Below are 14,398 nucleotides of genomic sequence, written 5' to 3' on the forward strand. Positions count from 1 at the left end.
AGCTTCACACACACACCCCCCCCCCCGCCCCAGGAATCTATTCAGAAGGAGGAAGAAAGAGGAACCAGAATGAATCCGGATAGCAGACCCTTGTTTCTTCGTCACTGCTGGGTCACAGGTGTGTGGAAGTGAACACACCTAGTTCTATCTGTGCCCTGAGCGACCTTGAGGGTGTCTCTTCATCCTTTCCACCGACTGGAGAATAAACCGCTACTCTTAGAGGTCTTCTCAGCTCTGACTTTCTAGAATTGAATTCCAAGGTCAAAACTAGTTTTCAATCCTGAGAAAGTCAGGAATGGAAAAAAGTCCCCATACATGTTTAGACCTCAACTGCTGGCTCCTGCAGCCTCTTCACGTCTTCAGTCTTAAGTGTTCCCATGAATACATCAGTCAGTAGTATCTGGGATGCATTTACATTTTTGGAATCGGTGTAATTCTATTTGGTTTGATGCCACAGGAAGTTCAAGCCTGATTGAATTAAGGGGTTTCATAAAATGAGTTTTTAAGAGGGAAAGACAATGCGTTGCACATGTTATACCATTGTACTTGTCACTGTTATCCAATCAGGCATGGGTGAGGGCAGGACTTGTGTTTCAGTCCAAGAATCTGCTAGCAATCCATGAAGTCGAACATTTTACAGTCTTATTTGGAAGCAATGGAATTTAACAGCTGAAGGGCCTTTGAGGTAGGCATGCGTCTCCTGCTAAAACAAGGGTAGGAAGACTTGTACCCATTTTTGCACACCTCTCAGCTCCTAATGTAGTCTTCAGATTGTGGGCCTGAAAAATTGAACAGAAAAAGTCCTGATTGCTAAGCTTGGAAAAGAGAAGTGGTCAGCAGCCTAAAACAGGGCCACGTCCGGTCTGAAGGTGCTGCTCGTTCCATCAGGAACATCCAGAGCAAGCTTTAAATTCCTGGCTGTGAGAACAGGCGCAGGGACAACTGGGCAGAGAGACGTCCAGGTCACAGCAGCAGCTGGCTTTTTCCATAAAGTGCAACCCTCTTGGGGAACAGAGTTCAAGTCAACTGAGGACCCAAGGGGGGGCCTTGGAGCTGGTGCAGGCAGAGACTGCAGGGCTCCAGCAGTTGGCTAAAAGCAGGCACGCTTGCAGGGGAACCTGGAAAGAAAGGACTGGAAGCAAAGATCCTGAAATGACCCAACTGGGGCCAAGGGGACAGCACTAAGGGACAATATGGAAGGGAAAATCCAGGGGACATTTACTGCATGCAAACAGCATATTGGAAGGAGACCCCAAGTTGTCACCAATGGGAAGTCAAAGCAGTGGGGAAACAGACTGGAGAATGGAGGTGGAAGCTGGCAGAACTGAGGGTCAGGCCGGTGCCGTGGCTCAATAGGCTAATCCTCCGCCTGCAGCGCCGGCACACCAGGTTCTAGTCCCGGAGGGGTGCCAGATTCTGTCCCAGTTGCCCCTCTTCCAGGCCAGCTCTCTGCTGTGGCCCAGGAGTGCAGCGGAGGATGGCCCAAGTGCTTGGGCCCTGCACTCGCATGGGAGACCAGGAGAAGCACGCAGCTCCTGGTTTCAGATCAGCATGGTGCGCCGGCCGCAGCACACTGGCTGCAGCAGCCATTGGAGGGTGAACCAACAGTAAAGGAAGACCTTTCTCTCTGCCTCACTGTCCACTCTGCCTGTCAAAAAAAAAATAAAAAGTTTAAAAAAAAAAAAAAAGAACTGAGGGTCAAGGCAGCAGGATCAGAACAAAGAGATGAGTCTGTGTCCTGAGTTCTTTGTGGAAGACGCCTCTCCCATGGCTGCAGTGGTCACTCGCAGGGGTAGGGAAACTTTTCTTTCAAGGGCCATTTGGATATTCATAACATCATTAGTGGACCACACAAAATGACCAACTTACCAATCAGCCTGCTATGGGGCTGGCACTGTGATGCAGCAGGTTAAGCCTCTGTGTGTGATGCTGGCGTACTATATGGGTGCCGGTCTCAGCTGCTCCTCTTCCAATCCACCTCCTTGCTAATGAGCCTGCAAGAGCAGTAGAAGATGACCCAAGCATTTGGACCCCGGCTATTCACATAGGAGACCTGGATGGAGTTCCTGACTCCTGGCTTCAGCCTGGCCTAGCCCCAGCTGTTGCAGCCATTTGGAAAGTAAACCAGTGGTTAGAAGATTGATCTCTCTCTTTCTGGAACTGCCTTCAAAATAAATATTAAAAAAAAATTTACCCTGCTTTAGATTTTTAAAAAAACCTTTATATATTTATTTGAAAGAGGGAGAAAGATCTTCTATCTACTGGTTCACTCCTCAAATGGCCACAATGCCCAGCACTGGACCAAGCAGAAGCCAGGAGCCTGGAATTCTATCTGGGTTTCCCATGTGGGTGGCAGGCAGGGACCCAAGCAGTTGGGCCTTCTGCTGCTTTCCCAGGCACATTAGCAAAGAGCTGGATCAGAAGTGGGGCAGCTGGGACTCAAACCGGTGCTCATATGCAGGCGGCAGCTTAATTCACTGTACCGCCACGCTGGGCCCAGATGACTGAAATTTGAATGCCACCTGAGGTTGTCTTGGCAGGGCCAGGCCACATGATTTCACAGGCCTTTTACAGCCCATGGGCTGGGCGTTCCCCACCCTGCAAAAGGAAGTATCTAGTAGCTTGGACAAAGACAATGGAACAAAAGAATTAAAAATCAACTAAGACTTCTTCCCTTTAGACCATGTCCTTGAATTTTAGGAGTAAGTACGAGAACCACAGTCTCTCCCTCTCCATTGTGCTTCTGCGCAAGTACAAGAGACCTTGCAGAAAAGGGTTGGAGCTTTTGGAGTTTGCATACAGAACCCACATAGTCTAAGGATATCCGTTATCTCATACAACAGGAATCCAGCGGAGAAGAGCAGTGCCAGGGTGATTTAGAGCAGAGCCCAGAGCTGATGACAAGGACCCAGAGCCTGCACACCCACTCCCTTCCCATTCTTCAAGGGGTCCTCTGAGGATGGCTCTTCCTCGTGTCCTCTGGAGGTTTAGGCATCAACCCAGACAACAATGTTAAAGGCAGAGGAAAGAGAAAACCTTTCCCTTGTATATGCTTTAAAAAAAAGATTTATTTATTTATTTGAAAGAGTTACAGAGAGAGGGAAGGAGAGGCGGAGAGAGAGAGTCTTCCATCTGCTCATTCACTCCCCAGTTGGCCTCAATGGCTGGACCTGTGCCAATCCAAAGGAGTCAGGAGCTTCTTCTGGGTCTCCCACATAGGTGCAGGGACCCAAGGACTTGGGCCATCTTCTACTGCTTTCCCAGGCCATAGCAGAGAGCTGGATTGGAAATGGAGCAGCCAGGACTCGAACTGGCACCCATATAGGATGCCAGTACTGCAGGTGGCAGCTTTACCCGCTAAACCACAGCACTGGCCCCTGTATATGCTTCTTAAGAGCCAGGAGTCCCTTCCCAGGAGAGTCTCCCTACCTTTCCCTCACCTCTTTTCAGCAGGACTGCATCACACTCCTGTGCCTGGGGGGAAAGAGCTCAACAGGCAGAGGGGGCAGATAAAGTCTCCTGTGGGACCTTGCCCTGAGGCCCATGGCAGAATTGGGACTGGCCTCACAGAGGCGAAGGGGTGAAGGCCCAAACTGCGCGTGGAATTGCTCTGGTTAGTAGGAAAGGGAAGGGCACGGGATGTCCCTGAGCCACACCAGCTCTGGCTGGCCGCTGGCTCCCTGCCTTCCCCCATCCTTTGTGGACAACTATAACAGAGAAGTAGTGGAGGTGACACAGCCAAGGCTTCTCAGAAAAGGCAACTCTCAAATCCAGCCCCTCTGATTCAGTCGGACGCACTGTCTACCCCACTGCACGGTTCTTTCTTGTAACATTTAATCGTGTTGGTTAAGGCTCAAGGTGAGGACATGGCCGTGAAATGAGAAGACACATCCAACACTGTGATAATGAGATGTGGCCATTTTGGTGGAAACAGCAAGGGGCTCAGAATCAGACGGATCTGGCTTGAGTTGGCTCCATTGTCTGGCTGAGAGGCACTGGCACTTCCGTCATCAGCCTAGGCCCGCCTCCACCACACTTCCTTTGCATGGGAGTCCCTTCAACAGAGGCAGTGCTGTGAGGGATGCCATGCAGATGATGTAAAGTCCATGGACAATGGCTTAGCTGGGGAGAGACAGGAACCACATACCCCCATTTTCTCTCCTCTCACCTGGTGTCCATTACTGCTACAGCTTGAACACGATTTACCCCAACTCCTGCAGATGGTTAAGTCCCACAGTCACCTACCAATGGTACATAACAGGGTGTAGGCTTGCTGTGATGATGGTGTTTGGAGGTCAGGCCTTAAGGATGTGGCGGGATTGGATCAGATTTCTAGGGTGGAGTCCGTTGGCTTGGGAAAGAGAGAGCACAGGGCTGAGTCTGCTCCATGTCTCTCTGCTTCCCACTGTGCCGCATGGTCTCCCTTCCACACTCATTCCACCACCCACCCCTCATCAGACTCCAGACCAATGGGGTCGCCCATCTTGGACTGTGAACCTCCATAACCAGGAGCTGAAATAAATCTTCCTTCATAAGTACCTTGTCTTGAGCATTTTAGCTACAGTAATGAAAATCTATAATTACTACCCACCCACCTTGGCCAACCCCAACCAGAAGCCAAAGAGAAACAGAAGGGCGGGTAATGATGGGGAGGGGCCAGATGGGCAAAGGAGAGGAGGCAGAATGGTTGCTGGCCGTGCCTGCTCCATACCAGATGTGCAGGCGGAAATGGATGTCACTTCCAAGCTTGCTTCTTTCTCTGAGAAGTTTGCTTTATTTTCAGAATCCCTAAGTCAAGTTCTAGAAGAAAGAAAAGTCATACTTCTCACAGATGGAAGCAGGCTTGGCACTCTAGGCCGTGGATGAGGGACCATGGCTCCCAGCCCCCCTGCCGCTCTCCCCTCTCATTTTCCGGCCTCTGCAGATATACAATGGGCCATCCTCTCAGGCTGAGTCCACGTGCCCCACAAGCTCCTCCACTCTAACTGCACTGACCTGTGGGGCAGCCGGATGCTCACGAGCAAGTCTGCCAGCAGCCATGGTATCAGCGGCCACGGCATCCGTCTTCTGCTATGGTGACAGCATCAACAGCGGCAGATCTCAAGGAGATTTTCCTTGAGTGGGGGTGATTCCTGCTGACCAGCGTTGACACAGCCGCGCTGCCTTCCCTGTGCCTGTCCGTGACCAGAGAGTGATGACAGGCCACTAGGCCACTCTCAACTCAAGAGCCGGGCGTCTGGAGCCCCCCCTGCGCCTTCTGCCAGCTCGGGATGAGTCAGTACGCGGTGAGAGTGAATGAAGTACAAATGCAGACTGAGAAGCAGGGGCGTTTGACTCCCATGACTCTCACGGCACCTCGGTTCCCCCATTGCCTCGATGCCTCCGGTATTCATTTGCTCTCCTCACCTTGTTCTCATTCCAGAGCCCTCGTTCTGAGGCCTCCACCTGCAGATTCGGGAGAAAGATCCAGCACTTCCGCCCAGCTCGCTCCACTGCTGCGGGCGGAGCGCACTTCCCAGTGCCAGAAGAAAACCAGCTTCGTTCCAGAGCAGGCCGGGCCCCTCAGCCCTGATTTACCTGAGATGCCACCTGCACAGGGCCTCCTGTTCTGACTAAGATGTTGGGTGCTGCTTCCTGCTTATTTACCGGACAAATGCCTGGTGACTTGACTCATAGGCGTTGCAATCTTTACACATGCCTTCCCTTTTCACCCCTTACTCAACTGTTGAGCGAGCCAGAGAGAACAGATTTTTAATTGGATTCCTGCTTTGATAAGATCTCATGTGTTCCCTTTAAACACCTAGAGGACTTTTTATCTTCCTGTTCTGCTAACTTGTAGTGGGGTTGGAGTGGGGGCAGCTGTTCTCAGCAATAAGAAATGTCTCGGTAATTACAAGGTAATTTAGAAATGCATAGATCATTCCACAAATGGGGAGGATTCAGTACAAGTCATGTTCCTTCTCAAAAGCAGCCGTTGCCTTTACGTAATGGATGTGTGGAAGAACGTGCTGTCTTCTGTGCCTAGAGTTATTTGCTTCAGTTATCTTGGTGAGCTTCAATTCTGCCTCCTCCTCTTCCTTTGAAAGAGAGAACATTGTTTATTCAGAAGGATATCCAGTTCTCTCCTAATGCATCAGGTGCCTGTAGTGTCACAGAGGAAGAGTGCCTATCACAGCCTGTTCTGTGGGAGTGGGTGGAGGTTCCTTGCTCAACTAACTGCTGGGTATTAGCATCACACCCTTCAAGAAGTGGCTCGCAGCCCACTTTTCACATTCAACTCACCTGGTAGCGGGGGCGATATTGATTTCCTGGGCCCCACCCTGGAGAGTCTGATTCAATGGATCTGAGGTCAGGCTCAGGCATTGCTAGGTTTCAAAATCTCCCCAGGTTGAGGACTACTGCCCTATGCCTGGCTGTGTTGCCCTGAGGACTAGGTAACACTCTTCTGAAACTCAAAAGGAGATTCTCAAGCTAGTTGGCTACCTGCAGCCAATAGTACCCAGCTCTGAAGAAGGAAGGAAATGTAACACCAAAAGCCTCAAGGGCCCAGGTTCTTAGAAGCCCAGTGTTCCTATTGGAGCACTGGGTGACTGTAATGATGCTTCCTTCCCTCTCTTTCCACCTTCCACCAGCCCATGGAAATGCATGTGCACAAATACACACACACACACTACACAAACTCCTGCTTTAGCCCACCTGGCACAGAACATGGAAGCAGCCAATGTGTGTTTGTCCAAATCTCTTCTTGTCTTTCCTGGGAGGCAGGTGGTCTCCGTGTAATGCTGGTTGCCTTATATCTTCAGGTATTTGTTTGGAATTCCAGCACATCCTCTCATGGTCATGATGTGATCACAATTCTGAGCTCAGCTCAACACAGCCTATTTACCTACAATACAACTAAAGCCAAGTACAAAAAAATTCTAGATTACTGTGGATTTAGAACATTAACAACATAGGTCAACCATACTAGATTCCTGTGACACCCAAGTGTTCCATTATGGCAGAGGATAGCAGTGACACAGAATAGCAACGACGCAGGGCAGAGGAAAGTTATGGACTCCAGAGGAAGAAGAAAAAAAAAGGCTGAGAGATGAAGCTTTGAAGACCAAGGACAGGGAGTGTAACAGCTAAGTTTTAGGGGCCGGTGTTGTGGTGTAGCAGGTTAAGCCTCCACGTGCAGTGCCGGCATTCCATATGGGCACCCGTTCGAGTCCTGGCTGCTCCACTTCCGATCCAGCTCCCTGCTAATGCACTTGGGGAAGCAGTGGAAGATGGCCCAAGTCCTTGGGCCCCTGCACCCATGTGGGAGACCTGGAAGAAGCTTCTGGCTCCTGGCTTCAGTCCAAGGCAGATGCTTCCATTTGGGGAATGAACCGGCAGATGGAAGATCTCTCTCTCTCTCTCTCACACACACACACCCCACTCTCCTCCTCTCCCCCGATAACTCTTTCAAATAAATAAATAAATAAATCTTTTAAAAAAGAGCTAAGTTTTAAGGACCAGGGAATGGGGTGGGGAACAGTGGTTGAGGTGGTATTAGTTGTGGGTTGCCTATTTAGCAGATCATTGACACCCACAAGGGGATATCTGGGAATCTTTTAAAGTTCTCAGATATTTCCACAATATATATCTGATAAAGAACTTGTAATGTAAAACATACAAAGAACTCTTAAAATTCAACAATAAGAAAATTAAAATCCTGATTTAAAAATGGGCAAAATATTTGAGTAGACATCTCACTAAAGAATATACACATATAGCAAATAAGCATATGAAAAATCTTTAACATTGTATATAACAGGGGAATGGCAAATTAATAATGAAATGCCATTACGTGCCTATCAGAGTTCTGGGGGCCAGCAAGTGGCATAGTGGGTAAAGCTGCTACCTGTGTGTTCAAGTCCTGGCTGCTCCACTTCTGATCCAACTCCCTGAAAATTCCCTTCGGAAAAGCAGCAGAAGGCCCAAGTGCTTGGGCCCCTACCCCCATATAGGAGACCCAGATGAAGCTCCTGGTTGGCTTCAGCCTGTTTCAGCCCTGGCCATTAGGCCATCTGGAGTGATCCAGTCCATGGCAGATCTCTCTCTCTCTTTCTTGCTCTCTGTCTCTATCTCTGTCTCTCCCTCTCTTTCTGTAACTCTGACTTTCAAATAAATAAATCTTTTTAAAAAGAATAGGTAAATTCCAAACACTGACAACACCAAATGCTGGTGATGACAGGAATAGTAGCAACTCTCCTTTAAAGAAAAATTTATTTAATCATTTGAAAGGCAGAGTTACAGAGAGAGAGGGAAAGATCTTCCATCTGCTGGTTTATTCCCCAAATGGCCACAATGGTCAAGGCTGAGCCAGGCCAAAGCCAAGAGCCAGGGGCTTCTCCCCAGTCTCCCATATGGGTGGCAGGGGCCTAAGCACTAGGGTCATCTTCCACTTCTTTCCAACGTGCATTACCAGGGAGCTGGATTGGAAGTAGAGCAGCTGGGACAAGAACTGGTGCCCGTATGGGTGCTGGCATTGCAAGCAGCAGCTTAACTCACTATGCCTCAATGCCGGCCCCACCGATGGGACTTTTTAAGACTTACCATATGATCCCAAAAGTAAACCTGGGTGTTTTTTCAAATAAAGTTGAAAATGTATGTTTGCCCAAAAACTTACACACAAATGTTTGTAACAGCTTTATTCTTAAAAAAAGAAATAATTTTAAATGAAAAAAATTAACTTATCTGAAAAGCAGAGAGATAGAGAGGTCTCCCACCTGCTAGTTAACTTCTCAAATGCCTTCAGTGACCGGGGTGGGCAAGCCTGAAGCTGGGAGACAGGAGCTCCATCCAGGTCTCCCGGGCGGGTGGCAAGGACTCAACTACTTGGGCCATCACCTGCCGCCTCCCAGAGTGTGCATCCCCAAGAAGCTGGAATTGGGAGCAGGCTCTCGGATGTGGGATGTGAGCATCTTGAGGACTGTGCCAAACAGCTGCCCCAGAGCTTTATTCTCAATTGCCAGAAACTGGAAACCACCAGGATTTCCTTCAGTGGCTAAACGCTAAGCAGTGGTACATTTACATGAAGGAATATGATTCAACAATTAGAAGAATGAGCTGGGGCTGGCATTGTGGCAAAGCAGGTTAAGCTGCCACCTACAACCATGGCATCCCATATAGACCCCTGCCACACACTTGGGAGATGCTTCTGGCTCCTGGTTTTGGCTTGGCCCAGCTCTGTCCATTGTAGCCACTTGGAGAATGAACCAGGAGGTGGAAGATCGCTCTCCCTCGCTGTTACTCAGCCTTTCAAATAAATAAAGCAGATCTTTAAGAAAAAAAGCAAGCTATTTAGCCACAAGAATACACAGAGAAACCTTAAATGCATATTGCTAAGTGAAACAAGCTGATCTAAAACGCCTACATCTTTTATGACTCTGAAGCTAAAAAGAGACAGTAAAAAGACCAACGGTTGCTAGGGGTCCTGGGGCAGGAGGATGGGAGGAATCGCAGAGCCCAGAGGATTCACAGGGCAGTGAATCTACTCCGTACACTAATGTAATGGTGGGCATAGGACATATGGATTTGTCAAAAATATATCCATAGAATATAAAATGCAAAGAAGGAACCCTAAGGTAAACTATGGACTTTAAAAAAATATCCCAAAATGTTGGTAACCAATGTATTTGTCTAGATGTGATACAAGCCAACAGTTGGCCAAACATATCAAAGGTCAGGGACCACTTTGAGCTTTCCCCTCCTATGTCACCAAGATTCTGAAGTGCACAGCAACTGACAAAGCTACTGTGTTCACAGGTGGTGGGCGGTCACCTAGGCACGCTCCCCCGAAAGTGATTCACCGCTGCACGCCAGGCAGCTCTTCAAATTCATGTTCCTGGAAGATTACAAATTATGACTTGTCATCAACCTCCTAGGCCCCTGCTGAATAGTTAAAATGAGATGAGAACAGGCTGCTATGTTGGTATTTCAGCAACGATGAGCTATTGACAGTGCGAGATGGAGGAGGAACTGACTGTCTTTGGGATCAAGAAGTGGTCCAGGGAAGATTAGCAATAGGAGAGGAAGCTGATGTGCCTGATAAGGAATGACTTCAAAGTTGTAAAATAGAGAGGTGCAGTTTTTAGAAGTAAGCCAGTAAGAAACAAATTGGTTCACTTCGTTAATAAACTCACTGCTTTTTACCTGTCATGTCCAACAAATGGCTCATGAATTGGCCTGTATTCTTGGGCTCCACAAAACTGAGAGCGACAGAAAGGTGAATGATGTTTGCAGGTGAGTAAGTGGAGCTAAGTTCTCAAGTAACTAGACTTGAAAATGAAGGTCACACAACAGGGCTTTCTGCAAGGAAGAGAATTGGGCATCCGCTGGGGGAAACAGCATTCAAGGCATGGGCACTCGGGAAAAGTCCCGAAGGATTGTGGGGCTTTTTACGGAAGGAGGTCATGCCAGGTGACAGTCCAGACCAAGAGGGCATCGTCAGCGGTGACCCAGAAGGGTGAGGACAACATTCAGTGCTGCAGTTTGGCCGGAGTGGGACACATACAGGGGGCAGGGGAACGTGTGGCTAAGGGTGAAGTTTGGACATTAAGTGGAGAGTTTTGAGTTCAGGGCTAAAGCATTTGCTCTTAATTCCGTAGACACTTACCTGGCATTCTCTCCTGTCTCATTTAGATGAGACTCGAAAATTTTCCTTCTCACATCTTCTCTGAGAGAACAACACCACCTGGGTAGATGACCCTAGCGCAGCGGGAGGGCCCAGAGGCCCTGGAGGCCACGGTTGCAGCTGGGGCCAAGGCCACCGAGGCTCACCCAGACAAGGACAAGGAGTGACTTGCTGTCACCTAGCTGGGGCTCTTGGGCAAGGATTTGAGGACCAAGTCCCTGGGGGAGACCTGTCTCTTCTCTCTGTCCACCCAGGAGTCTGAGATCATTGCCTTTTTCCTGCGGACATCCTCACGAATGAGGATGCAAAAGCAGACCCTTGCTGGTCAGCAGACCAGGTTCGAGCATGTGTTGCCATGGGGACTACACGGCCATATTGGCCTGGGTGTTAGGTGCTCCAAGGAGGTAGCCACCAGCATCTGAGGGGCCATCATCCTGGCCAAGCTCTCCGCTGTGCCCACATGAAAGGCCACCAGGGGAACAAGGTGTGACCATGCCTTGCAAGGTGACTGGCCACTGGGGCTGTGTGCTGGTGCGCCTCATCCCTGCCTCCAGGGGCACTGGCACTTTTAGGCCCTTGTGCCCACGAAGTTGCTGCTGATGGCTGCTGCAATGACTGCCCCCCAGAACAACAACACCAAGGCCACCTTGTGTGCCATCTCCGGGACCTGCAGCTGTCGGACCCCTGTCCTCAGGAATTCACTGGCCATCTGGTGAAAGACTCCCATCAGAGGTTCTGAGCGGAGGACCCAGACTCCAGCCATGGCTACAACATAGAGTTTTTATACAAGGACATAAAGTGAATTAAGCCTGTAAATAAAAAAAAAAAAGGACAATAAATGATTCTCTGTGCCTGGTGCTGATGCTGCTAGACATTTCCCTTCCTCCCGCCTTCCTTGGTTCTCTGTCCTCTTCCTCCCCTTTCTCCCTGTGCTCCTAGTAGTTTCAGATCCCCTTCCAGCCCACTCCCCTCTTCAAATCAAGGTGCAGTAGCTGGCCTAATCTAATCCATCACCTTAGTTCTAAATTTTTTTTCACATTCATTTGAAAGACAATGTGAGAGAAAGAGAGAGAGAGAGAGAGAGGTCTTCCATCTGCTGGTTTATTCCCTAAATGGCTGCAATGGTCAGGGCTGGGCTGATCTGAAGCCTGGAGCCAGGAGTTTCTTCCAGGTCTCCCACATGGGTGCAGTGGCTCAAGGACTTGGGCCATCTTAATGCTGCTTTCCCAGGCCATAGCAGAGAGCTGGATCAGAAGTGGAGCAGCTGGGACTTGAACCGGTACCCATATGGGATGCCAGTGCTGCAGGCCAGAGCTTTAACCCGCTGTGGCACAGCACCGCCCCCTCCCTGGTCCTAATTTTAAGGATTCTCTGAGATGTTTCTCCCATCCTAACTCAACATAAGCCACCAAATAAACAGCTCTCTCTTCTCTGACTTCTTAAAAAAAAATCTTTCCTTAATCACCAAGTTAACAGCTCTATTCACAGATTTAAAAGTTCCTGGGAAGTGGTAGAGAGGAGAGCGCTGGGGGCCCAGATGGGGATTCCGTCCTTAGCTGGGGGGCGGTAGTTAATGCAAACCTAGGAATGAAGCTGGCCAGCCACAGGCACACTCTCTCCCAGGAGCAAACAGCCTCTTAGAAGAGTGTCATTATCCCCTTTTTACTCATTCCATAGCGTTTACTCAGTGTCTTCTCTGACCCCAGCACTATGTAGGTTTAGGAGATGGTTGTAAAAAACAATGTTCCTGTTGGGCGCTGTGGCTCACTAGGCTAATCCTCTGCCTGTGGCACTGGCACACGGGGTTCTAGTCCCGGTTGGGGCACCGGATTCTGTCCCAGTTGCTCCTCTTCCAGGCCAGCTCTCTGCTGTGGCCCGGGAAGGCAGTGGAGGATGGCCCAAGTGCTTGGGCCCTGCACCCCATGGGAGATCAGGAGGAAGCACCAGGCTCCTGGCTTCGGATCGGCTTAGTGTGCCAGCCGTAGCGGCCATTTGGGGGGTGAACCAACAGAAGGAAGACCTTTCTCTCTGTCTCTCTCACTGTCTAACTCTGCCTGTCACAAAAAGAAATAATGTTCCTGGGATGAGGAGTGTGGTCATCTCTAGAGCTGTGCTTCATTAAAGGGTACACAAAAACTCCCCCAGGGATCTTGCTAAATGGTATTCTCATCAGTAGGTCTGCACTGGGGCAGGGTGTGCACTTCTAACCTGAGGCACTGGAGTAGCCTGGCCGGCAACTGGAGAAGCAAGAGAAGTTTCCAGATGTGTAGGAGGACAGCCGCAGGTGAGTTTTGCTTTTAAACGTGAACTTTCCCAACTAAAAGAAGTGCTGGGGGGAGGTTAAGTAGCAGGAACCCATCCGGCCATGGCCGAGGCTGCGGTCGGTCTCCTCCCAGTCTTTGCCCCCAGCCAGGCACCCCGCTTCTCAGAGGCAGCCTCCCCGCCTCGCCCTCTCTGCCCCCACATACAGGCACCACATATATGCTCAAGAAACCGCTAGACCCAGTCTCTACGGATGCCACACCTCCCCAGTTAAAAATGCAGTTATGGATAATGTAGATGCATATGCTACTGGACTAATGTGTATTTTGACTTTTAAAATGGGACTAGAATTTCTCATACTTTCATTCCATACTTAGAATGTTATTCTTCCAGCTTCAGTTAGGACCTTAACTTATTTTAGCTATCCTTTGCATGCCTCCCCTTCATCTTATTATTATTGCTAATAATAAAGGCTGCCCAGGAGAGGCATTCCACCTCAAGCAAGAATGGCCAGACTCACGTCCTTCCGCTACTCTCAGTCACCGGCAGGGGGCGGTCTAGGGCCAGTGTGGTCTCCGCATGACCACTGCAGCCCCTGGAAGATGTCCATCAACTGCTGGCTGTGCAGCACTGTCTCTCGAACAATTCTGTGGCTGCCACCAGAATATGCACTTATTTTTTCAAATTTTTTAAAAAATCACAAAAGCTTTAAATAGAAGTTAAAATACTATATTGTGGGGCTTATTGCATAAGTAGATAAAATATATATAGCAACCATAACACAAAGGATGAGAAGATAAATAGAACCAAGCCACTGAAGAACTGTGTGTTCTGTGAAGAAGTTACCAAGATTGATATATAAACACTGAGTAGGTTGCAGTGAGTTAAAGAAGTTTTATAGTTCCAGAACAATCACCACAAGAAAATAATTCAAAGAAGTACTGCTAAAAAGCCATTAGAGGAATTCAGCTGGAATATTAAATATATTTGATTAGCCCAAAAATAAAAGAAAGAAGAAAAAAACACAGATAGGATAAAGAAAAAAAATAGCAACTTACAGACCTAAATCTAAGCATATTCAAAAATACATCAGGAGGTTTATAGACTAAATATCCCAACTTAAAGACAGAGATGGTCAGACTGGATGGATGGCCAGATGCCATCGACAAGAGCACATCTTAAACATAAAGACTCAGACACATCGCAAGAACCAGGTCGATAAAGATACATCTTGAAAGCGGTTAACATGACATTGAAGTGGCTAAAGTAACATTCGACAAATAGACTTCAAGACAGAGTGTCACCAGACCCGAAGAAGCGGCTCTTCATCATCACAGAGGTTTCAATTCAAAGGAAGACATAACAATTACAAATGATTCTTGGAACGTTAAACAGTTATCTATGGACCAGTGGATCTAATTCCTAGGTCATGAGCAAGAGAATGGAAACCTATGACTTCGGGGGATACTCAGA

General features: G+C 48.7%; 1 protein-coding gene and 1 long non-coding RNA gene across 7 annotated transcripts in view; both read right to left on the reverse strand.

Annotated features, from left to right (window-relative positions):
• Positions 1-14,398, reverse strand: part of LOC108175891 (serine/threonine-protein kinase MARK2) — a 657,969-nt gene that overhangs the window by 71,146 nt on the left and 572,425 nt on the right. The window lies entirely within an intron of this gene.
• On the reverse strand, positions 47-7,122 carry LOC127484644 (uncharacterized). The gene is made up of 4 exons (XR_007911770.2): positions 6,697-7,122; positions 5,407-6,077; positions 1,870-1,994; positions 47-779 (listed from the first exon to the last, which is right to left on the reverse strand). It is a non-coding gene; the product is annotated as an uncharacterized lncRNA (long non-coding RNA).

Source organism: Oryctolagus cuniculus, chromosome 20 (genome assembly GCF_964237555.1).
Source record: "Oryctolagus cuniculus chromosome 20, mOryCun1.1, whole genome shotgun sequence".
Lineage (NCBI taxonomy): Eukaryota > Metazoa > Chordata > Mammalia > Lagomorpha > Leporidae > Oryctolagus > Oryctolagus cuniculus.